Raw genomic sequence first — 26,690 nt, forward strand, 5'->3', positions numbered from 1 at the left:
TGTGGGAAAACAGCTATGCAATCTGTGTGTGTGTGTGTGTGTGTGTGTGTGTGTGTGTGTAATCACATTGGGACTGCTGCTGTTCCTATTATAGTCAATAGGAATTATATTATTTATTTAAAACATTTATTTCATATTAAATGTTTCAAACAACCTTCAAAATATATTGCAATAATATAAACTAAACAAGGAGCTAGGATAACTGTCAGCTTCTCTCATAAGGCAATAAAGAAAGCTGTACTAAAAATATAAAATCATCTGATAGACCCTCAAAAATGTTTCCTCCTGCAACTAACCTCATAAAAATTGAAATAGAGGGAAAGTACTTTCAAATTCATTGTGTGACATTTTCATCTATCCAGAAACATAAGAGGTAACCCCCACCCACATACCCTCTATGACTGGGGTACAGTGATGAGAAAAAAAAAGTTTGTAAAATTGTTAATTTAAAACTTACATTATGGAAAACTCCTTCAGAGTATATCCTCTAGAGAAAAAAGCACAGCCTTAAATATGGAGAGGTTTTAGATAACTAAGTGTCATATTTTATTTGACATCAATTTAATCTCTAAATTCACATTTTCATTTTAGTCTTTTTTAGAGGGGGTTAGAGGACAGACTGAAAATATGGGCACTCTTGATCTTCTCTTGGAATACCTTATTCCATCATTTGCATACTGCACAGCAGAACAGAATGGGGTAGGTTATGTCTCTTCTTTCTTGAATTTATGCCCTTCAGTACACTGAAACGTAGCCCAGTGAATATGCCTGCTGTATGGCAGAAGCTCACGTCCTCAGAAAAGGTGATAAAGCCATGACAATGTGGAATGATCTGCATGCTATGTGTGCCAGTCACAGAGAGGTGTAGGGCAAGGAAAGTCAAACCCCCCCAAAACTGAGGAGGAATCCTGGTTTGTACTCACAGTACAGCCAGACACTTCAATTTAATTAATCAGACCTCTCCCTCCCTTCACAAAATTATGAGATTTAAAAGAAAAAGACATCACTTCCGTCTACTTTCAGGTTTGTTTGATTTGTTTGGTTGAATTTGAGCCTTTTTAGGGGGATGAGGCCTCTCCTTAATGTGTATGCAATCATTTCAGGTTGAAAATTCAACCTTTAATTGCACATCCTACATTAGGGTCCATATTTCTGGTGCTCTGATAGGGACGCTTCCCAAAGTAGAGTAAATAACACTTTCTCCTTGTCAGGCTCTCCTCTCTTGCCCCAAATAGTCTCTTATCTCCCATAATCCCTCATACTCTCTTGCCCAACAACATTTACTGTATTTTCCCTCTTATTCGCCGTCTGTCTTCCACTTTCTCCTACACCAAACAGTAGAGCCTGGGAGATTGTCCTCAGAGAAGATGGCAGTCTGCCTTCAGTCCTGTGGGAGACAATGGGACAAAGGAGCCTCCCTGCTATCTGCAAAGGGTGTAGGGCAATGGCAGCAATATTAGCTGAGGACAACCTGGCTGAAAGTAACTCGCAATGATGGCTATTTCAAATAAGGACCAAGTTTGAGAGAAACTGGCAGATCATGGAAAAGTTTTTAACAACCTGAAACTCTCCTACCCGCTTCCCCAAATAAGGACATTTATTGCAGGACTTATGATAAAATCATGAGAGCTGGCAACCCCAGTGGTGGATGTGTAAATGGAGAGGAGAGATGGGTAAGGCAGCAATCCTACATTGGCCTTTGCTTTCATGGCAGCTTTGCAGAATAGGGTTTGGTGAAATAGAGTCTGGTACCCTGATTAAAAGTGTTATAGGATTGAGGTGGGTAAGCATAGACCTCCGAGACCTCTGCCATAATATCAATCCTACAGCAGGGTAGAGGTGAGTGAGGAATGGACCTCCCTGAGGCCCTATATGGGTGTGGTGGTAAGTGAGACGGTGTTGATGGGGAAATTACTCCAGATCATAGCAGTCCATAAGAAGAGCTGATCTTCTTAACACCATTTCAGATAGAAATGGACAAGAAGTCTTATAAGTGGGGCCATATTAAAATGATGACCAGTGAAAAAGATCTGGAAGGCTCTAATTGCAACAACACTTTTTATGAGAGACAACTATAAAAGTTTGTTTATGCATGTTAGCCCTTGGGGCCTTACAGAACATAATGTAGCTTTAAAGCTGCCCCATATTGGAACTTAATAACAGCAGTGCTGGAATTTTGTGTACTCGCATCTAAAACGTGAACCAGAATGCATTACCCTGAACTTCTGGATATCTGGATTTGCCATCAGATAATGTCACAGGAAACAGTCTATGCATTAGTGCTAGATTTGTTTGGCTATGATGTGGCTAGTATTTGTAGCTGGATAACAAAATACACAGTCGTTAGTCCTTCTTTAAAAATAATAATAATTCATAGGAGGGTAAGGTGTTTGTGAGGCAATGAAAAATTGGCCATGCTGTTTATCACTGGTCTTAGTCTGTAAGAAGAACTCCCCACACAGCCCTCATCTCCCAGTTGGCATCCCTCTGATGATGGCACCGGAAATCAAGAGTTAGCCAGATTTTAAAAAGAGATTGGCACCCAGTCACTCCCCTGCATAAAAACAGAAGCTGGTGGGAGATGTATTGTCTGAAAATCTGGCCCATTGTGTAATCAGCTGCTCCTTCCTGTTCCGAGTCATGCACAGCAAAGAATGTGGGGCTTGGGAGAGGACTGCCCATAGTGTTATGTAACAAAGTTCTTTCTTGTGATTTTTACCTCTTTGACATTGTTGAGGCTGAGCTCTGATGCAGACTAGCCTTTGGCTGTGAACTAGATAGACAGTGTAAAATGGGAAATATCTGCATCCAGTATATTTCACGCTCCCCTTGTGTTGGGCTGTTTAGCAAAAATTAAATTTCATGCTAAGCAGCCCGAGACAGATGCTAAATTCAGATCTGCAGTAAAACTGTATTTACAGTCCTGAGTTGTATAGCAAAATTTATATATTACAGCAATAATAACGTATTCTACAACAGATAGCACTAACAGACCCACACATAAAGAAAATGAGTGAATAATAAAACATAGTATTTGTAATTTTGTACTTGTAGTTTAGATGGTTTCCTTGGTAAGTAATTTAACAAAATGTACGTCTAGGCCAAACATTACACTTATTACATAAAACTATGGTTACAAGGCCAAAACTTACATGTATGGATGCCTGAAGTTAGACTTGAAAATCCATACTTAGGCACCTAAATAGAATAGGTCTGATTTTTCAGAGGTGTTGTTTAGGACTTCTGTGTGCTCAGGACTTCTGAAGGTCCGATCCATTTTATTTCACTGCCTAAACATAGACTTGAGACCCTAACCTTAGGCATTCACCCTTCAACATGTTAGGATATATTGTCTGGCATTGATCATGATGATACAAGTTAACACTTATGAATATTTGAAGCAATAGCATAAATGATGTGCAGTCATCTGTTGTCATACACACCTCCTGGGTGAGCTGAAGCTATAACTATGTAGTAATAATGTTATCATATAAGGACTGAAGACAAATAAGTCAACTAAACTTATGCTCCAATAAAGTGCTCTTTTCTAGTGAATACCCCTGTCTATGCACAAGTGTATGGCAATGAGAACAGATGTATAGTTTTGGCTTTTCAATAACAATAAAATAACCTGAGAACATTAAGGGCCAGGTTTTCAAAAGAGCTTAGTCCAATGTCAAGTTGCACTGTGGCTTTGTTCTGAAATGAAACTGGTCCTGAGTATTCCTGGTTTGCCAAGAGAGTCAAGACCTTTCACAATAAAATACTATGTATGAATTAAGTTAAAGATATGTGACTTTGTTGTCACTTTGATGAAATAAAGGCAAAATCAGTGAGGGTGCTCCATGTTCCCAACTGCCCATTGTGTCTTGCTGTGAAAGTTTCAAACACAGATATGTGACTTTGCTGTCAAGGCAGTGCAATGAAAATGAGTTTGCTGTCATGGCCTAATCTGCCTTAGCCAGACATTGCAGAAATGTAAATATGTATATTATCCTTTCATTCTAATTATGAAATGAAAAATCACATTTTTATTTCTTTCCAATTTGGTAGTCTAAGAAAATAATTCTGCTGTAGTATTGGAACAATATGATGTATGAACCAAATAACTCACCAGTAATTAGATGCATCAAGAAATAAGAGAGGGGCCGGGGAAGAGATCCAAAGCCCTCAACTTTTATTGCCAAACATAAAACTTAGTTATCTGTATTTATGGATTTGAGTATCTTGTTGTTTAAAACAATGTTAATGATGAGTTATAGTTTAAATTCCAAAAGCTAGAAACTGTAACCTTTTTGACCTGAAAGGTGAGCCAAAGTTCAAGACTCCAGGGATTGTTTCTGTTAGGAGAACAAACTGATAATGGAGTCAGGTTTTTCTTGGATACAACCCTGTTTATTTACAAAGAATGTACAAAGTCCTGTTTCTCTGAGCACAGAAGGAATCCAACAGGAAATAGAACCTTTGCTCACAGCTCCAAACTTCATTCAGCTAGTACTCAGCCCCAAAGCTTTTTCCTCAGGGCCACACTACTTGTGCTGCTGTGGCTGGTGCTTTCTTGTTGCCGTCTTTCTCAGCTTCTCTGGTTTTTTATTCTTTCACTCCCAGAAACCCACACAAACACAGCTCCACGAAGCAATGCCCTGTGTCCACCTCCCACCCCCAGATTTGTTGTAACAATCCTCAGGGAAACTCCATGGGCTTCGAGTTTGATTCAAGCCTTGTCTTGTGTCTGTGTTTTGGAGTCGCCAGGGCTGGTGTTAGACTTGCTGGGGCCCAGGGCCAAAGCCCAAGCCCTACTGCCTGGAGCCAAAGCGGAAGCCCTCGGGCTTCATCCCTGGGTGGCAGGGCAAATGTTGCAGGCCCCCTGTCTGGGACTGAAGCCCTTGGGCTTCAGCTTTGGATCCCCCCTGCCCTGGGCAGTGACTCAGGCTTTGGGCCTCCACACCTGGGGCGGTGGGACTCGGGGGCTCAGGCTTCAGTCCGCCTCCTGGGTTAATTTAGTCATTTTTATTGTCAGACGGGGGTCATGGTGCAATGAAGTTTGAGAACCCCTGATCCAGTGAAACTTTTGAAGTTATCACTCTTTGTTTAGAGGTCGGTTTCTCGATAACTGGCCCATCTCAAAAGCTGTATTTGTTACCAGAGATCACAGAGGGGATTGGAAGAAGGGGGGAAAACACTATCCCTTACCTTACTAATCTCTTTTTGTGTCCTAGTAAATTCAGCTAAGTATGTTTAGAATTCATCTATAGTTTTGACTGTCTAGATTCTTGTAGGAGACATAAGAAGAGAAGGAATAAGAAGCCACCTTAAAACACAATAATACAAATGTTATAGGGCCCAATTCCATTTGACTTCAATGGGCTTTGGATCAGACATGCAGAGATAAGGATTTAAGATGGGATTTGCGAAACCAGTTACAGTGCCCAATTTCCATTTATAGTCAAGGTGAGTTGGACAACTTGGATTAAAAAAAAAATGGTCTGTGCCAAGAAATCCCCTCTTGAACATAAACCAGAAATAGGAGGAGAATCAGAATATTCTGTGAACTGAATTTACAATCAATGATGAAAAACAACTGCAGCAACAGAACCAAAAATGTGGGGGGTGGGGGGAATGTCTAGCCCCAGATCCTAAAATCTCTTCCAAATCCTCAAAGAATAAAACCATTGAAACACCACTATAATGTCACCATATTAAAAGAAAGAAGGGGTGGAGGAAATGGTTTTAACTTACTTAATTCAAGATTTTTTGGGGGAAGTAAATGTCGCCCTATTTAAAACGTGGCCACTTTATTAATGTTTAAACCACTGTTTAAATTACATTCCAAAACATCCCCAAAAACTTAACAACTTTCAAAATCTCCCCTCCCTTCCCATATATTTTGATAATGAATTTCCTTTGTGTGAAGCTATGTTCTCAGGTGCCCAGATACCATGGTGATAGATAAGATGACAGATTCCTGTTTGAGCATGATTTTTCCTTATCATTATTTTTAAGACACTTAAGCACCATAGTTGCACTCTGCTTTGTAATTAACTGCAATGTGCAATAGTTTTCAGTCTTTTGTATTAGATCAGTGTATTCTTCTTAAAAGACAGAGAACAGTCTTTGAAATATTCCCTGCCATCCAATTAGAAAAGCAGTTCCACAAGTCTCTTTGGCACTTCTTGGCTAATGCATTTATATATCATGGCATTTTTCCAGAACAGATTATTTCCTAATGCAATTAAGGCAAGTAATATACTGACAACCATTTCCTTGAAAAATAAAGAAAAATATGCTTAATTAATTGGTTCTCTAGAAACAAATAATGGAAAAAATACAGTTCTGCAACTTATCAGGTTTGCTAATGCTTATATCCTAACAGAGAAAAAGAGGGGATTAATTTCTTTTGGCTTAATTTCATTTGTTGTCACACTTCAGGCTAAGATAACAACAGACTATATTGTGCTACTGTTTTTTAAGCAGAACTCTCCATTGAAATCAGTGGGATGTTCTGTGTATAAATCAGTGACATGATATGGCATAGTATCTTGCACATTTACAGCACTTTGTATCTAAAGATCTAAAAGACCCTTTCAAACACAAATACATTTAACTTCATACTACCTCTGTCAGCAGGGGCATAACAATTCGTAAATGGGCAACCACATTAAAACGTAGAGAAGGCCTTATAATGTATCTTCTCTCTTCGTTTCCCCTTGTCAACACTACAGTTCTTCAAACGCATTCACTCCTAATGCAATATCCATTCCTCCCTGTTCCGCAAATCTGCAGCCACTTGCCTTCACCTCCAGGGCCCAATATGAGCTGGTAGCTGGATAGCAAATGCTCTTTGGTTTGGTAGGGGGTAGCAAAGGGCTTCAACCCTGAATTTCTTTTTCCTGTGCAGGGAGCAGAGACTCTGGGCTGTGATGGGAAGGAGCAGAATAAGGAGTAGTACTCTCCCACTCTCCTCCCATTCTCTAATATGAAGGGAGGGGAAAGACAAACCCAAGAGTTTTCTTTTTCATCTATGCAGAGAGGCAGTGCTTGGAGAAGCAGTTGAGTCTAATGGTTGAATGGGAGAAAGTTTGCTTCTTTTTTTGTCTAGCCTTTTTTCTGGTTTTTTTTTTTTTTGGTCATACTCTCAGCACTGGTCAAAGGTTTGTGCTGAAAAAAGAACAATGTGGCTATACTGAAAGAAGGACAGGAGACATTTGACATGGGTTTAATTAGGCTGCAACTTTATTATTAGATGTCTGGGATTACCCGGCAGATAAAAGTATACAGTGCAGGTAACCCCATTTTTATTTTGTAATTACTCGGGGGGACTTTTTCCAGCTCCCCCTTTTCTTCCATTTAGGTCCCTCCAGAAAATCCATGACAGGGACCTTACCATCCACCCCCTCATAGGAGGGTTAAGGTGGGCTACAAGAATGGGGGGTTGGTTCCCTGTCATACCAATCATAGGAGTCCCCAATTGCCCCCCATTTGTTCCTTTAATAAACATCTCTTTTTAAGTCCTTTTCCAAGCCATTTATCTGATCACTGTAGACCTTTCCTATGGAGTACCTGCACTGGACATCTGCCACTAGGAGGTGTCAGCAATTAGTTGGTTCCCAGTCAGGTTTCCAGACATCTTTGGTTCCCCCCTTTTATATTTGCCAAAACAAATGGGCTCCAAAGCTTCACGGGGAACCCTATTCTCCCTGAATAATTTGGTGCCCCAGAATCCCCAATTTCCGAGCCTTTTATGACCTGAAGGGATTTGGCCACCCCCACTAGAATATCTCGAGCCTTGTCCACTCAGGTGGCTCTCTATGGCTCTCAGCCAGACCCCGCGTGAATGCATGTCTGACAACACAGATCTGCATCAAGTCCTTTCTTGTCCTGGACAGTAATTGAACTCCTTTAAACATTCCCAAATAGTGTTCTCCAACATATGCCACATCATGACAGTGACTGCTGATGGGCCCCTTGGCGTACAGCAGTGGCATGAGCTGATCTAATAACGTTTCTCCTTCCATGCCAGCGCAGCCTGACTCCATCACTTGACCTCAGTTGCCCACCCTTAAGGCCACTAGGACGTCCACCTATGTGCATAAGAAAAACAATCCTGTGCCCACAGATCCACACCGCCTCCTCCATGGCCAATCTGCCAACATCTGGAATGGACTCACAACATATTAGTGGCAATTGACCACCCAAAGATGCACCCCGTATTGTATGCTTCGAATGCCAACGCCCACTTGCCAACTGCCCCTGTACTCAGCTGCACCACAACTGTTGTGGTGGCTGATTGCAAATGACTAAGAACCAAATTCCATAGGGCAGAAGCAAGGTCCCAGCCTTTCTGGAAGATAACAAATGCTGCCCAGTATTCTTGATCAGTCATTCATTGACCATCACAAGTTTAATATCCCCGCTTGCCCCTCCCGGTGTACTTCACCCAGTTCCAAGACCCTACCTCGACAGTGCTCCTACATAACCCAGTCATCAGCTCACTGATTCTGAAAGTACCAAAACTGCTTGTAAGAATGCTGCTCTAAGCAAGGCCACTTAGATTCATGAGAATGTTACCTGTGATGTGCCCGCATGACTGCTGCATGGACCATTGGAATACCACCACCCAGCCAGCAAAATTTGAGTTAAGACTGCTGTGTGGATATGGATAACCACTTAGCCCACTGACAAATATAACAGCCGGGAGGCGATTCCAAGTTTTTTGAGGATGCCAGTTGACAGGTTGCCCACGACCCCGTGTACCACAGCACCCACTGCTCTGTAATGGGCCATTTGATGACCAGCCTCACTGCTCTTGTAATTGAATGAATTTGTTAAGACTTTTCCCATAGCTCTGCCATGTGAAAGGTGGCAGTGGATCTCCATGCTACATCACTAATCATCCTATCCCCAGGTACCAGGTAGCTAGCAGAATTCACTCAAATGTGCCCCCATCTGCCTTATTAAGATGCTTCCATAAGAGCAACCTTAACATCTCCAGCTGAACTGGAAATGATGCCTTTGCCAACCTCTGCATGGCACTTGATTTAACCCCTATGCTGGTTTCCCCAGGGACCCTTTCCATACCACTGTGGCATGAACTGCTTTAGGCAATAGAACGGGACAAAAAATCATACTATAAGTTTCTTAAGGTTTCTCTCATAACATGTGCCTGATTTTGAATTCACAAATGCAATCAATTTTATTGAAATTCAAAATTCCTGTTCTTTTTGTTCTTATGGCTCCATTATTTTTAATGATAACTGTTTGTAATGTGTTCAAGATGACCTGGTTGTTAAGACTAATCCATAAATAAAATGTTTTTGGTTTTGGTTCCTTGACTTGCTGAGTCAGTTCATGTGATTAGAAGGTTTAACGCAAGCCATCTTGACTCACTTTCTTAGAGTGCTTGCCCTGGACCAATGTGAAAGGATTGGAAAAAATAAAAGCTGCCTTTCTCCCACCCACTACCAAAGTTAAACCCAGGATTTTATGACAGCAGTGGCCATACCTGACAAAACACTGATGGGGAGAGCTTGTCCATCTTCTAAAGATGTCAGAAAACATTGTCACTTCAAAAGAGCATAACTGCATTTTAAAAATGGGCCATTTGGCAACACACTAGGTGCCATTAAACCAGTTATTAGAAAAAGATGGGAGGGAGTGAAATAGATAATGTAAATTTGTTAGTTCAAAAGTGCTGTTCTGTTTTGTTAGCTCTCTGACACAAGAAGGAGGCCACCCTATTGAATAACTCAGTTACAAGCAGCTTTAGGTAACTGAAAACATCTTCCAATTATCCTCTACATATACTAGAGTTGGACAAAAATTGGACACTTCCATCTTATAGGATTGCGGTGGGGGTTGTGGTATGCAAGTGTGCAGGGCCATTATTTGCCTCCTCCTACAAAAGACCGTGACGCTGGACAATATGTGGGAAATAGTGGATGGCTTGCAGCAATGGGATTCCCTAACAGTGGTAGGGCAATAGATGGCTTGCATATCCCAATTCTGGCATATCCCTGACTATTTTGTGACAGAGTACATCAACAGAAAAGGCTACTTCTCTATGGTATTGCTGGTGCAGGTAGATCACTGGGGTCGTTTCAATGACATTAATGCAGGCTGGTCAAGGAAGGTGCAGGACGCACGCACCTTCAGGAAGTCTGGCCTATATAGAAAGCTACAAGTAGGGCCTTTCTTTCCAGAACAGAAGATTCCAGTAGGGGATGTGGAAATGACGATACTGATACTGGGAGACCCCGCCTACCCTTTAGTCTCATGGCTCATGAAACCTTATACCAGAAACCTTGAGAGCAGCAAGCAGGCTCAGCAGGTGCAGAGTGACCATTGAATGTGCATTTGGCAGATTAAGGGGTCTCTCGTGCTGCCTTCTGAGCAGGTTAAACCTCAAACAGGAATGTATTCCCAGAATCATAGCAGTCTGCTGTGCTCTACATAACATTTGTAAAGCAAAGAGGGAAAAGTTTCTCCAGGGGTGGAGCACTGATGTGGATCACCTGGTGGCTGATTTTGAGCAGCCAGATACCAGGACTATTAAAGGGGATCAACGGGAGGCTATTCGAACCAGAGAGGTTTTGAAGCAGCATTTTGATAATGAGCCCCAGTAATATGTCTTTTGGTAATGCATTCAGACAGGCATTGTTTACTTCGTACCTGGAATAACCCTTGAATGATGGTGCCTGAGCATTAATTGTAGTCTGCAAAGGTGCTGATTGCCAGTGTGTATGAATTTCTGCATCAACCACAGTATGTAAGACACAAATAAAGCAAGATTCATTGTATTTCTAAGACTAAATATTTATTAAACAGCAATACATAGATTTCCATTTCTTACAAGAGATATGACACTGAGGAGCACTCTCTCAAATGAGTCTCTCACAGGTGAAGTTATTAGGGTGAAGTTATTAGGACAAGAACTGGTACTTCACAGCCTCCTCTCCACATAGTGCAAACAGAACTAACAACTCAGGTGTGCTCCAAGCAGGAGAGTGCTTGCAGAGTGGAGCTGCCATAGTCAGAAGGGAAGGTGGTATGTAAGCTCTACAAACCAAGCAAACAGGATGTTGAATTTCAAAAATTCTCAAGCCTTTTAAAGGGGAGGAGCAGAAGCCTATGTACTTAGGTGAAGGGCAGCAGAGTTTAATCAGTGTTCAAGATAGGTGTTGTGGGACTCCTCCTGAAGACCACAGCATAACCAAGTGCAGTGTTGCTATAACTTTGCCACAAAAAGATCTATGTCTCTCATCAAGGTGGTTTTATTTTGTTTCTGTCAAGGTTCCTTCCCCACTCTGAACTCTAGAGTACAAATGTGGGGACCTGCATGGAAACCTCCTAAGCTTACTTTTACCATCTTACGTTAAACTTCCCCAAGGTACAAAATTATTTTACCCTTGGATTTCCACTGCCACCACCAAACCTTATCTGGGTTTACTGGGAAACGTAGTTTGGACACGTCTTACCCCCCAAAATCCTCCCAACCCTTGCACCCCACTTCCTAGGGAAGGTTTGGTAAAAATCCTCACCAATTTGCATAGGTGACCACAGACCCAAACCCTTGGATCTTAGAACAATGAAAAAAAGTATTCAGTTTTCTTACAAGAAGACTTTTAATAGAAGTAAAGGGATCACCTCTGTAAAATCAGGATGGTAGATACCTTACAGGGTAATTAGATTCAAAACATAGAGAATCCCTCTAGGCAAAACCTTAAGTTACAAAAAAGACACACAGACAGACAAAGTCATTCTATTCAGCACAGTTATTTTCTCAGCCATTTAAAGAAATCATAATCTAACACATATCTAGCTAGATTACTTACTAAGTTCTAAGACTCCATTCCTGTTCTGTCCCCAGCCAAAGCATCATGCAGACAGACACAGACCCTTTGCTTTTCTCCCTCCTCCCAGCTTTTGAAAGTATCTTGTCTCCTCATTGGCCATTTTGGTCAGTTGCCACCGAGGTTACCTTTAGCTTCTTAACCCTTTACAGGTAAGAGGATTTTTCCTCTGGCCAGGAGGGATTTTAAAGGGGTTTACCCTTCCCTTTATATTTATGACAGTCTCCAAAGCAGGAGAGTTTCTTGTCAGCGGAAGGATCACTGTAGTGTGTTCACCTCCACTGTTTTGTTGATGAAAGCTGACTTCTATTGACAAAACTCAGTAATGTAGAAAAGGCCTAACTTTGTTGCAAAAAGCTTTGTTTCTCGTTGAGGTGGTTGTATTATTTGGTGTAGCAGGAGAGTTACATTGGCAGGAGGAGCATTGCAATGCACACACCTCAACTGTTTTGTCGACGAAAATTGCATTTTGTCAACAAAACTGAGTAGTGTAGACATGGCTTTAGTTTACAGCCTAAAACTCTTTAGCCAACATGAAACCCAAAAAGCTCTTTCTAGCTTTTTCCACAGTTGCACTGTACTCCCAGGCTTCTGCTAGACTTTGTTTTTTGCTTCTCCCTTGCTCTCTCTGTTCTTCCCCCCCCAAAACTAGATTTTTTTCTGTGTACACACTGACCTGGTTGGAACAATGCCCAGTGGGACTTGCCCATATGTTAAAAATTTTCTGGGCAGACTCCATTATGCCTTGTTTTAATTGTTACAGACAGTTAAGGGGCCACACCCATCTTAAATAAAGGACTACATTCACACAAGATTAAACTCAATCTATAACCAAATCTAACCCAGCTCATAAAAATATATTTGGAAGATACTTTTTCTCTCTGCTGTATGTACACCAAAAAAGCTATCCTGGAATTCAGCTCCTTAAGTAGGGAGGGCCTGATCTTACACAGATTTATACATGTGCCTAGCTTTAGGCACTTTGCGTACAGAAGTAAATAAAGTTAACCATGTTATTTAAGTTTTTACAGCGCTAGGGCCTACCTATACTACATATACCAATCTTGAATGACTACTGTTATAGATAAGTACTGTAAATCATAAATGGTCCAGTTCAAGGTATTTGATCTGTTAGGGAAAATAATTTCATTGTGTACATGAAAAATCTTACAGGTATCTAAGAAAACCTAAAACATACTGCTCTTGTGAAGGGCATCAATTTGTTTCATTTCTTAATTATCTTTGACTACAAACATTAAAATGGAGATCATGACATTATAATTGTCCTTCCTTGCCCCTCATCTTGCTTTAAGAGTATATTAACATGATATTTTCTGTTCTTCTTCCACCCATCTTCTCCCCCCTGTCCCAACCATGAATAGGATGCGTACTTTCTATCAGAGTTTTAATATTGAGATATACCTTTTTGATACATCCAAACCTTTGTTGTCCCACCACAACCTTTTCAATATTCTAAATCTAGTCACTTCACTCCTCCCACTTAGAATAATGAATCACTCTTTTTTTGGTTGCACTGCTCTGTCATATCACTATTTTACATGTTGATGTCTTGAAACAAATTTACTGTTAACCATTATCATTATTTCTGCCTGTTTTAATTTGATTTGTCCAAAATTTGGGGGCTGGAAAGTATTAAAAATTGGACAGTTCATTTTGTGTAGCATTAACTTTATATTTTTGGGTTCTGAATGTATAGTCTGACAAAATAATTTGAGCCAACTAATCAATAGATATTTGCACTTATGCCTACTTTAAGTTCCTATTTGAGAATATTTATTGTGACAAAAGTATTGAACTTTTAGTGAACAAAAACAACCTGGATTTTTAAAAAATGTTCTTAAATGTTGGTGCGTTTCAATTGGTTATATTTAATATTGAGATCAAGGGTAGTTTAGCCTAAAATAAAGATGGACTAAAGACTTAAAGAAAGTATTTAATATTTTAATTAGCACAAGATTGTGTGTTTTTATTTTCTCCTCTTTCCTAGAAATCCCACTAAGAATGAACTAAAATAGCCAATGCATTTTACTGTTTTAATTACTGCTTGATTAGATGTGACAATGATTCAATATGTGATATTTTATATGAACGATATGTGGTCAGAGTTCCAAAAGTGCTCAGCAACCACCATTGAGAAGGTCTTATGTGTAGTTAGTTGAACTTGTGGCCATAAGATGTCGCTAAAGCCAGGATCTCAGCAAAATTCACAAAAGCAGTTGGAGACTTTATATGGATGACAAAAATATCCAGAGATGTAATAGCTATCACGAACCAACTTTTTAGAATGGATATAAAATCTCATGCTTCAGGTTTTATGGTGATCGCTAACTATTAGACTTCAGGATGAGGCGAAATGTGGGGACAGATTATTCCACACATGCATGTTGTGGGGTTCTTACACCTTTCTCTGAAACATTCTGGTGCTGGGCACTGTTACAGACAGGATTCTGGACTGGATGAACCTCATATCTAGAAAAATATGGAAAGTAGGTTCATTTGGGGGAGCCTAGTGACCTAGATCTCATGGAAAACTTGTTCCGCCCCTCAGGGTTCTGTGGGTTGGATGATGGGAATGCTCCTGACCTAAGTTCCCTCTAAGCTGTGCAGCCACACAGCTGCCTATTACGCCCCACACAAGGGCTCAGGAGTGTGGCAGGGAGAGAAGCCTCTCCTTGCTGGCCCCAGAACGGACTTGCCTCTGCCGGGGAAGAGGAGCCACTCCCCGCCGGTCCCTGTGTGGACCTGCTGCGGCTGGGGAAAACACGCCTCTCCCAGCCAGCCACAGTGCGGACTTGTCTCTGCAGGGGGAGAGGCGCCTATCCCCCCTGGCTCTAGCACAGACTTGCTGCAACCGGGAGAGAGGATCCCCTCCCTCGGCCCAGCCCTGCCAGAGATGCCGCAGATGGGAAGAGGTGCCTCTTTCCTGACCCCGAGCTGCTACAGTGAAAGAGGGCTGCAGGGAGTCCTGTTTCCCCACAACAGCCCCTGGGCAGCCTGCACCCTAACCCTCTGCCCCAGCCCTGATCCTCCTCCCACATCCTGCACACCTTATTCCCAGCCCCACCCCAGAGCCTGCATCCCCAGTCAGAGCCCACATCCTGCCAAACCCCAACTCTCTGCTCCAGCCCTGAGCCCCTTCCCACACTTCAAACCCCTAGGCCCCATCCCCTCCACATTAATTTTGTTATGTGCACCAATATGAAGGTGATGAGTCACACATCACCTCCTTATTGGTGCACATAACAAAATTCATACCGCACATGGATGTAAAATATTAGAGGGAACACTATTCTTGACCAATGGGGGCCCTTGGTCTCCTGCTGGCGATCCATGGCCTAAAGTTGCCCACCTGACTGGGGACTTCAAGGATTATTTCTCTGGGGGTGGAGAGTGTAACCCCTTTGGGGGTTTGGAGAGCCTGGCCCCTTTAAATATTTTCCTGAGGGGGGAAGTGTTGATTGTTTCAGAAGGAGGAAGAGCTATTGATGGGAGTGGGGGGGGGAGAGCAGAGAGGGAGAGGGGTAAGCAACAGGGTGTGTGTGTCTGGAGCTCCAGACAGAAGAGCTGCAGCAAGCAGGCCTTCACAGAGTGAAGCAATCAAGAACCTGGCTGAAGCCTGGGAGAGACAGAGCAGCCAATCGGGGACACCCCAGGACAGGACCCAGGAGGAGCATTGTGCCAGGGGGGAATCGCCTGAGAATCGCCTGAGCATTGTGCCAGAGTTGGACCCAGGATCACTGCTGCCCAGAGCTGTATGTGGCCGTGAGTATTGGGGCTTGTGACTTTGCATTAGGAATAAGGAGGGAGGCTGTTAGCTAGTTATGCGGGGAGATGGTCGCTCTGTGTGGCTTTGTAGAGAGCGGCAGAAGAGAGAACTGGAGGGGTTTGTTGGGTAAAGCTTGGTGCTCCTAGTCATCTTTGGCACCAGTAAAGACTCACCACTGGATGGAACTTTGCCCAGGACTCCTGAGATCTGTGTGCAGACACATTGCTCGGTGTCTGTCTTTTCAGACTGTGGTACCACTGGGCCTGTGGCACCTTGAATTGAATGCAACTCTGTTTTACTGCTCCCTATATTTCCCCATGTTGTTTTTCTCCTTTCATCCCTCCAGAAATAAATATTTCCCTATCCTATATTCATTGTACTTTTCCAGTGTGTGTATGTGTGTGCTCACTTTGTGTGTGTGTGTGTGTGGGGGGGGGGGGGTTGGAACAGGTGCCCCTGGGGTGGAAGGGACTTTCCCTGTTTCATTTCTGCACACACCTTCTCTTGGCCAGAGCTGCCTGCATAGCAGACTCTATCTTGGCCACGAGGGTGCTAAATTTACACTAGGAATATCAGAGACAGTATTTTTCCTAATTGTCAATGAACTTGTTTTTATTTCAATTGTTAACATTATTTTTAAGTCTTTGGTTTCACTACAGTAGCAAGAGTGTGCTACCTTTCCCTTTGCTGAAAGGCAATTATCTAAGAGAAAACTAAATTCAGAATAATGGCCCTGATTTGTTACTGCATTATTTCAGTTACATGCAGGTAATTCCATTGACTTTGAGTCTCACCAGTGTAAAAATGAAATAACATAATAGCAAATCTGTCCTAATTTGTTTAGAAGTCAAGCATAATCTATAGAGTTGAAGAATAATCTTGAAATAATTAAGTCCGAACCTTGGTATAAAAAAGTACCTATAACAAAGTGTGTAAACTGAATCAAAGTCCAATGGCCAAATCTCATACTCGTGGGTGGCTGATGACCCGTCTGTCTGGGGAGGCTAAACCCCAGCCCCTCCCCTTGTGCCTGAGGCCCTGCCCCTCCCCTTCTGCCCCCCCCCAACTTTCTCTCCCCTGCAGGAACCCAAAGCACACCCAACGTGGCCCCCTGGCCACAGCACTGGATGGGCGGGGGGGCAAGGCTCCAGCCTGGTGTGCTTCAGCCTCAGTGCCTACAGCCCCTGGGCAGCGTGGGGCTCTGGATTTCTGGGCAACATAGTCACCACACCCCCAGCCCCGTTGCTCAGGTGGCTGGGTAGCGTGGTCGCCACACTCCCAACCCCGGGGCTCTGGGCGGCTCCCAGTCCTGGTGCTCGGGCGGCCAGCCCTGGCGCGTCGGGCAAGCAGTGCGGCCCAGCACCAGCCACCCCGGGTCCCTGCAGGAGGCAAGCTGGCCTGGGGGTGGGGCCACAGTAAGCTGTTTGGGGAGGCATAGCCTCCCCTTGCCTATGATGCCCATGCCCAATTTATCTTTCCTGGTTTGAAGGGGAAGGGGAGAGAAGAGCAGGAACACTCAGTTAGTCATTTTTACTGCCTGCTTCCCCCCCCCCCCATCTACTTTTATCTGAATAACTGATGCTTTTCTTTTCTGGAGAAAAATGGCTTCTATCTTCACGGTTATATGTGTAATTGAAATTTAATCCTGAGATTAGCCTGCTTGGTTGGGATCCAGTCACAAGGGGAAAAGAAAAGACTGCTGTGAAGGGTTTTCAAGTGCTACTCTAAAAAATAATCCCTTGAGTCAGAAAGTTTTAATACAGTAGTCTGCAACAGTATCTCCAGCCTATGATCTGGTTGGACTTCTTGTGTAGAATTCTCTATCCTTTCCAAGTTTATTTTGTTCGTTTTAAGATTGTATCCAATTTTGTGAGGAAATTGTCAGATCTGCCTTGCCTACTTTCTCAGGAAGCATATAAAGCCTGACGTCACTAGCATCATCCTTTCCAACACTTATTTGTCTTACCCTCCCTTTCCCCACATGATCTCACAATTTTGGTTTGCAAAGACATCACAGTGTACTTTGCTCAAATCCCTACTTGCTCATCCCAGCTCACTTCTATTGTGTGACCCACAATTTGTGAATTCTTAACAATAATTTAAACATAAATTAAATGATTCCCTCCCAACATATTTTATTTTTTAAATTTCTGTCTTTTAGATTGTAATGTCTAAACTCATTTTTAAGATCCCATTTCCTTTATTTATTTTTACTACTGGAAATGCTGAATACATGGATTTGACTTTTGACTTGCTCTTTCAAAACTGTCTCCAGTCACCAGTCATTATCATTCACTCTGTCCTATATTGTACATTCTTAATCCCTAATACTAATGTAGCCTCTTACAGTCCACAACAGCCATATGAAGTTCATAGTGTTTAAGGCCAGAAGGGAGTCATTAGAGCAGATAGTCTGCATTACAGCCCATTACATCCCTCCTGTGACAGGATGGGTCACAGAAACCCCCTTGGGACTGCCACCTGATGTGCTGAAAGTACGTCTGAGCCCATTTTCCCTGGCAGCTGGGGTCTTCAGTACACTGTCTTGTTGAGCCAGGCATGCTAGCCTGCTGTAAACACAGATCCAGGTCTGAACCAAGTTCCCCAAATGCTGCAGACTTAACTGAAAACAGTTTAAGAAGTGCTCTGTCTCCAGCATCCAGATACCCAGTTCCCAATGGGGTACAAACCCCAAATAAATCTGTTTTACTCTGTATAAAACTTATACAGGGTAAACTCATAAATTGTTCGCTCTCTATAACACTGCCAGAGAGATAAGCACAGTTGTTTGCTCCCCCAGGTATTAATACTTGTTCTGAGTTAATTAATAAGCAAATAGTGATTTTATTAAATATAAAAAAGTATGATTTAAGTGGTTCCAAGTAATAACAGACAGAACAAAGTAAATTACCAAGCAAAATAAAATAAAACATGCAAGTCTAAGCCTAATACAGTAGAAAACTAAATGCAGGTAAATCTCACCCTCAGAGATGTTCCAATAAGTTTCTTTGACAGACTAGACTCCTTCCTAGTTTGCGTCCAGCAGACTACCCCTGTAGTTACTGTCCTTTGTTCCGTTTCTTTCAGGCATCTCTTTGGGGTGGAGAGGCTATCTTTTGAGCCAGCTGAAGACAAAATGGAGGGGTTTCCAGGGGCTTATATAGTCTTTCTCTTGTGGGCGGAAACCCCTTTGTTTTCCTGTATAAAATCCCCTCAGCAAGATGGAGTTTTCAGTCACCTGGGCAAGTCACATGTCTATGAATAATTCAGCTTTTTGCAGGCCAACACCATTGTTTACATGTTAGTTTGAACGTTCCCAAGAAAGCTCAGATGTGGATTGGTGTCTCCCAAAGTCCATTGTCAGTTAAGTGTTTCTTGATTGAGCACTTACTGAGAATAGCCCTTTCTCAAGAAGCTGACCAAATGCTTCAGTGAGGCTACTTAGAATCAAACAACTACATAGCCAATATTCATAAATTCAATTACAAAAATGATACACACATACAGAAAGCATAATCATAACCAGTAAACTACAACCTTCCCACAGACACCCCACTTGGCCTCCTCTGTATAAGAACTGGTGCAACCATAGGTCTGTGGTTGCAATAATGATCTATACGGTCACAGTTTATGTCAATAACGTAACACCCCATTCCAAAAAAAATCCTTTACTGAGCCCAAAGACTTTAGTTTAAGTAAAGCATCTCAGTCCTTGGAAGACGAAACCGTTATGTGCCGCAAAGAGAACAGTACAGACCAAGGTGACACCGATGCCTGAAGCTCCTGCAATGGCAGACAATTAATTAGATGATGGGATTTGATGAGGCATGCATATTTGGAGAGCTTTTTATAATGTAAAGTCTCCTTCAAGAAAGCAGTCCCTCTCTTACCACATTATCTTTAATGACACAAATGATTCTATTTCTGACCAGAGACTCTGTCAGCTCACCAGAGTCAAAGGTTTTACTGAGTTTCCTTAATTTGGTGACATATTGCTTTATGGTGTGTGACCGGGGTCCCAGTGGGGGTCAGCTGAGGTCACTCAATTAGGGTGAACTGCAAAGAATGGGGCAGATAATCCCCAAATCTGATGGATATTTTTAATACTTAAATTTACCAAACCAGCATAAAACAGCTGCTTTATTACCTCACTGGTTGTCCAGAAATCAACAACACAGTTCCCTTAAAGTAACCCAGCCTCAGGCCTCCATCCAGGTACCCAAGTCAAATATGATGAAGATTTCTGAAAATCTTATTTCATAATACAAAAGAAAATGTTCTTCCAATCCCAAAAGAACGGACACATTACCTCCCAGGCTAACAAATATTCCAGATCTTACCCAAAAACACGCTAAAGCCAATTCTTATTAACTAAACTAAAATTTATTAAAAAACAAAAGGGAGCTAGTTGAAAGATCAATATACATACAGATGAGTTCAATTCTTGAGGATCAGATACATAGCAGAGATGATGAGCTTTATAGTTGCAAAGAGTTCCTTTAGAATTTTGTTCCTAGGTTATAGTCCAATGTCCAATATCATATCCAGGGTGTAGGAGTTTAATTGTGATCTCATCTTGTGGTTCAAACTTCCCCTGATGAAGCTTAAGCAGATCTGAGATAAAATGGATCAGGACCCAAGGAGTTTGCATACAATTTCAGGTGTTCTTTGACAAGCTGGGAGTCCCTTGGGGAACAACAGGACCTTGTTTCCTAAGCATTCGTGTGAATAATTAATTATTCACACAGATTAACATAAGGCAATTTATCCATCAGGCAGTCTATCACCAGTACTTAGCTATACGAATAAACATAAGACTGTTCCTCCACCATTCGTCAATGATTTGCTATACATTTCAAAGAGAGATGAATACAGATATATCCCATGTTTATAGTTAATTTAAATGCTAGGATGTTCTTTTGATCTCTGATTTAACAAAATACATCATAGACAGGGACTGTTGATTACATTGTTGACCACTACCCATACATATATAAATACACAAAAACACAAACATTATCTCCCCACATGTCTTTAAGGGTTGAATTTGGGTAATTAATTTTGCAGGGTGTTTAACCCTTTCTGGTCATCTGTCACATGGTGTCTTCAGTTTTTTGCATGCATGTAAAAAAGTGGTTTCTCTGAAAGGTTTCATTCCTTTTTGACATTCAAAATTTAGTCAGTATTTTATATAATTTCATGTTTTCACCTTATTCAAACTTAAAGTTGTTATAAATATCCAATGCTTCCTTCCCAAAAACATGCAAAAAGATTGATTTTTTTTTCACTTTAGCACTTTTCTCCTCTGCACCTATGGCTGTTAAATTCAATTCAAATCTCTATCTGATTTTTTTTCCAGTTCTCTGTAACATTGCCTGAGAATTGCAGACTAGATGTAGGTTGTAACACATCCATTTTTGGCTTTTCCCCCCTTCTTAAACTAGTCAAGTTACTATTGTGCTCACCAAATACATGAAAAAGCCTCTGTGCCTGGTGGTCCACGTGCTTCTCTGGTGCCTCCCTTTGTCCATGTTTTCGTTGCAAACACAGGAGTTAACTTCAGAATGACTGCATTTTCCTTCTCATTATGCACTTCTGACACCATGTAACAATCCTGGAGTTCATTAAATAACAAACCAGTGAATGAGAAAATAATAAAATTTTAATAAAACAAACTGTAAAACACCTCTGGTGAACTGCTGCACACAGCCGTGTGGTGTTCCCCACCCGTACTCCAGGGCACATCTCCAAATTCCTGTGTTCATAATACTGTCCCTTATGAGGGAGCATCTCTAAATTATAATCTTCTACAAACATATCTCTACATGGGGCAGTGGGGTCACACAGAATACATTTGACCAATTGTGCATTGGTCATGAGGTGACCAGCTGAAACCCTGAAGCATGTGATTTGATTATAGTCATTGCCTTAATGCAGAGCTACAATTGTTCTGAGCAAGATGAGGGCAATGCTGAGCTTGCACTTTGCTCCATAATCCAAGGGGGAAGAGGATGAACAGAAGATTCAGAGATTCGAAGGCCAGAAGGGCCCATCCAACCCTACCCTCTGTTCACATAGTGAACTTTGATCTACACCTCTTTGAAAACAGGAGTATATTAAAGCACAATAAGGAACTTTAAACATGCAGTAGCAGTGTCCACACGGACACCCAATGTGTGGCAGACTAGTGCAGGGTATATTTACACAACAGTTAGCTGCAAATTAAGTAGTCATGTAGACAGGCTGTACAGGCTGTATTTTGATTTGCTGTAAATTAATTCACTCCTCTTTTAATAAAAATAACTACTGGTGGTGGGTATGTAGAGTTGGATGATAAAACACCTATCATACAATTAATTAAATAAAAAATTAAAAAGAAACCTGGTAAGTAACATGATTCATGCATTCCATTTTAGCACCCCATTGGTATTCTCTACTTCTGATTCCTTGTCAGATGTTGATTTACCCTTATTTTTTATCTCTTTTATACTCAGCATAGGCCCTGATCCTTCAATGAACCTTTAGCAATATGGGCCAAAGGCACTGACTACAGTGGGACTCTACACAGCTGCAGCGGTACTCCCATGGTGAGTTCAATGCAGGACTGGGCCTTTATACTCTACTCTTATTAAGAAATAGGGGTGAAGTACTGAGCTCACTGAAACCAATAGCAAATCTTCCATTGACTTCCATGGGGCCAGGTTTTTCCTCTAGATCTTTATGGTAGGTACTCTTTAAAGTACCTTACAGTCCTATTATGTTCTATAAACATATTAAATAATGTATAATATTCAACTCGTAGGGTCCAATATTACTCCCACTGAAGGCCGAAATTTTTGGTTGTTGCCCCTTTTTTTCTATAACAATATCATGGATGTGAAAAGTCAATGATATAAAATAATCAATGTGTTTCCAAAATATTAATGCTTCTGGACTGGTTTGACTTTTCCTCAGTTGTTTAGTATTTTAGATCATTTCTGTTTAATCTTACTTTTACAATGTAAAGTAATTAATTAAACAAAATTCATATCCCATCATACTCCAGCATAGGGCACCAGGAATAGAAAAAAAGCATCCATGTAGATCTGATAGCTTTCAGTTTTTAAACTACTTTACTGATGATCTAACCTCAGTTTACTGCAACAGATGAGAGCAGAGTGAATAATTAAACATTCACAGTACCTGTCAACCTTGTTCCAGGTTCACTGAATTATTTCAATTAGTATCCCATATTTCTCAAACTATAACATACATTTCTTTTGTGTTTGTGTTTGTATGTGTGTGTATTTCCAGGCAACATTTATTTTAACATTTAAATCTTGTACACAAAATTTCAGAAGTTGAAGTTTGGTTCTAAGATTCAGTTTTCATAAATATTGCAACTTGAATGTCTTAATGTAAATGCAGGGAACTAACTAATTCCCTGCATTAAAACATACAGTATTCCAGTTCCAGATTCCTGGGGTTTTTTTGTTGTGTCAAGGGAAGACGTTTGGTGATTGTTTGGTTTTATTTCAACAAATCTGGTAAGAATTCAATTTCTTTTATCAGTAAAGAGTAAAATAGACTTCATTTTGAAGCTTTCTGATCTAATTCAGAAAATATCCTACAAGCATATTTAAAGGAATACATCTTATATTCTACTCTTCCCCAATGGAAAATCTTATCATTTTGTCTAGTGCCAGGCTTTAAAATCATGGACATACAACATAAAATGAGCTGTCTTCATCAAAGCAAAGCTGCTTCCTATCTGAACAGAAGCCAGGCTGAAACGGATGTAAGATGATCATTTTTAGGATGATAAAGAATGAAATTGGCAGTCTTTTCCTTTTGCAAACTTGGATTACATTTATGCTTGAAGATAAGCCTCACTGTTGCATTTGGAAATGCAATAGAATGCAAATAATGTGTATGCTAAAAAAATTGTATTTAAATTCAGGTTTCTAGGAAATGAGTTGCCATGATGATCCCTTAAAATACCTTTATGTCTGTAAAACTATTATAGCAATAAGGGTTGACTAGTTTAACTTGTGCACACGGGAAGACAGAAAAACAAAAACTATTTTAAACCTCTAAAATATCTATCAGAGGAACAGCCGTGTTAGTCTGTATTCGCAAAAAGAAAAGGAGTACTTGTGGCACCTTAGAGACTAACCAATTTATTTGAGCATGAGCTTTCGTGAGCTACAGCTCCTCACGAAAGCTCATGCTCAAATAAATTGGTTAGTCTCTAAGGTGCCACAAGTACTCCTTTTCTTTTTTTTAAAATATCTATGAGAGTCTATAAATTAAGATGTAATTTTAAGGTTTACAACTCTTGTTTTCTGTCAGGGTTGAAAAAGATGACTTTTAAGTGAATAAGGGCATAATCCAAAGCCAATTAAAGAAACAGGAAACTCCCCCCACCCCTCCCCTCATTTTTTTTTCTCTGTGACTTCAGTGTGCTTTAAATTTTTTCTTAAATCCAGATTTCTTGTTTCACTGGAAGAACAGCAGATAGAAATGGAACCTATCATTTTCACATTTGTGATGAAATTTTGAATGTTAAAATTTAAACTTTGTATATCTCTCTGTTATCACAGTGATGAATACCAGCTAAATGTTTTGTGATAATAAACAGTAAAGTAATGGAATACATGACAGGAAAGCAAGAAATCCCGGCTTCTCCTTGGGATAGAGCAGGTGTTTTTATCCTGTCTGGATACCAAGATATAAGACCTGAATGCTGCTAGTGGATCTGGCTTGCACTGAAGGGATTATCTATATGTTAAGTAGGTCTGGCAGACTGAATTTTGTCAAAACTATTTTGGGGTTTCAACAAAAGACATTTTTTTCCTAGGAAGTTTCTCTTTCCAAACTTTGACTTTTCAGTCCCAAACCAAAAACTTTGCTTTTGTATTTTTGGCAAAAAGTTGAAATTTTCCAGTGGGGGGAAAAATTCCTACCAACTCTAATATTAAAGGCCATGATGGAGGAGGAGGTAATCATTTAACATGTTGTGAAAACCACATCTACATTCTAGACCTTGGAAGAGGCAAATTCCCTTATAAAGGCTCAATCAAGCTTCCATGGAATCAATGTGAGTTCTGTTGTTGACATTATGTGAGCAGAACTGACCTCTAGAGAGAAAATAAAAGTTTATTGCTCAGTAAAATCTTCCTGTTGGGGTAAGAGAGCTTATTCCAGATTTCTGAAGGACATTGCAAACAATGAAGAATTTAAAAGAAGCGCTACAAAACCAATTTTAAGTAGCTGAGAATATCCCTTCAAGTGATTTATTTTTATTCCTCTTTAATTAAACCCTCTCTAGACAAAAAAAAATGCTTGTAGAGTTGTTTCTTTCTTCACTTTTAAAGAGATGTTGCTTTCCAGGCTGGCTTTCTCAAGTGCTCCCAGCTATAGAAATTACTTTAGTCAATCTTAACTCTCAATCTCTAATTTATCAGTGTTTACTAAAGGGAGTTATAGGGACTAAGAAAAAGGGAACTAAAACTTAGCTATAAACCTACAGGATTTTTATAAACAATAGGGAGCTATAACTTTCCTTTGTTATCTTTGTCTTCTCAACTTTTTCAGTACCTCCTTTTGTTTCTTGTTCCTAATTCTTCAATCCTGATGACACCTCAGTGTGATAATTCTATCTCTTAATACTTTAGGCTCTAAAGAAAACCTATCTTTTTTGTGTAATAGAAATGTTATGAGTCAATAGTATTGTCTACTGTGGACTCTGTTCCACATTACTGACGTCATTAGGAGTCTTATGTTTGACTTCAGCAAGAATAGGATCAGGCCCTTCTGTGAGCAGTTGACATTCCCACCTTGCTGCAAAAGAGTCAACACATGCTTTTTTTTAGATTAGAGACTCAGGACACTATGGATGGAGAGAATGAAAGACTGTCTTTATTTCTTGTTTATGCAGACTCTTATCTCCCTCTTCTATCCCCCAAGTGGCCATTCTAAGCATTCAGACCTAACATCATGTTGCCCTCTCCTGAAAAGGAAAGGATAATAGATTTATAGATTTCAAGGCCAGAAGGGATCATTGTGATTATCTAGTCTGACCTCCTGTATAACACAGGCCATAGAACTTCCCTTCAAATAATTCCTAGGCCATATCTTTTAGAAAAAAAAATCCAATCTTGATGTAAAAAAATCAGTGATAGAGAATCCACCACAACACTTGGTAAATTGTTCCAATGGATGATTACCCTGAGAGTCAAAAATGTATGCCTTATTTCCAGGGTGAATAAAATCTTTATCCAAACTTTACATTAAGCAGCATATAACAGGAATGAAGTATCAATATAAAACAAAAATAAACAGCCCTGTGAAGGACAGGGTGGATTGAACTGTCAGCCTTCTGTCAGAGATTTGTTCTGCCCTTTTAAGATATTTGACCATTAGTCCTCTGATTTTCTTGAATTCTCAAGAATTTATGTAATCTCCCAAGATTGCAGGAGCCTGTTGTTTACTTGGTGGATATCTCTCACCAGAAGGAAGATCTGGAATTCATGCAGTCAGTTCTACGTGGACAGGTAGGATGGTGGTTGTCATGGGTTCTGTCTCAGGGTAGCAATTAGGGTCTACTGGAGGTCCACCTGGTGATGCAACAAGATGACACCAATATTCCAAAACATGGTTCCTGCTGGCACCCTAACAAAATAGGATTGAGGTGTCCTGGCACATGCCTACACTGTCCCCATTTTATGAGAATCCTTCACCCAAATAAGATCTCATAGATTCAGTACTCCCAAGGATTTGACTCTGTGACATCTGTAAAAGTCACTCTTCTGACAGGTCTTATATTGATCTTCCTTATTCCGTAGTCTCTAGAAGACAGGACAAGGATTTAGTTGGGAAGGGTCATTTGGGATAGTGGACCTCAACTTCCTTCCCATCAACTGTTCTGCAGGGCTGAATCCATTTGCTATAAATATGCCAAAAGAGGAAGATGAGGATCTGATTATTTAGAAGGAAGTTGTTTTGTCTTACTGCACATTCTATTTCACCATTACTCTGAGGGAACTATGAGGCTGATGTGACATGAGTGAAAC

Source organism: Lepidochelys kempii, chromosome 1 (genome assembly GCF_965140265.1).
Source record: "Lepidochelys kempii isolate rLepKem1 chromosome 1, rLepKem1.hap2, whole genome shotgun sequence".
Classification (NCBI taxonomy): domain Eukaryota; kingdom Metazoa; phylum Chordata; order Testudines; family Cheloniidae; genus Lepidochelys; species Lepidochelys kempii.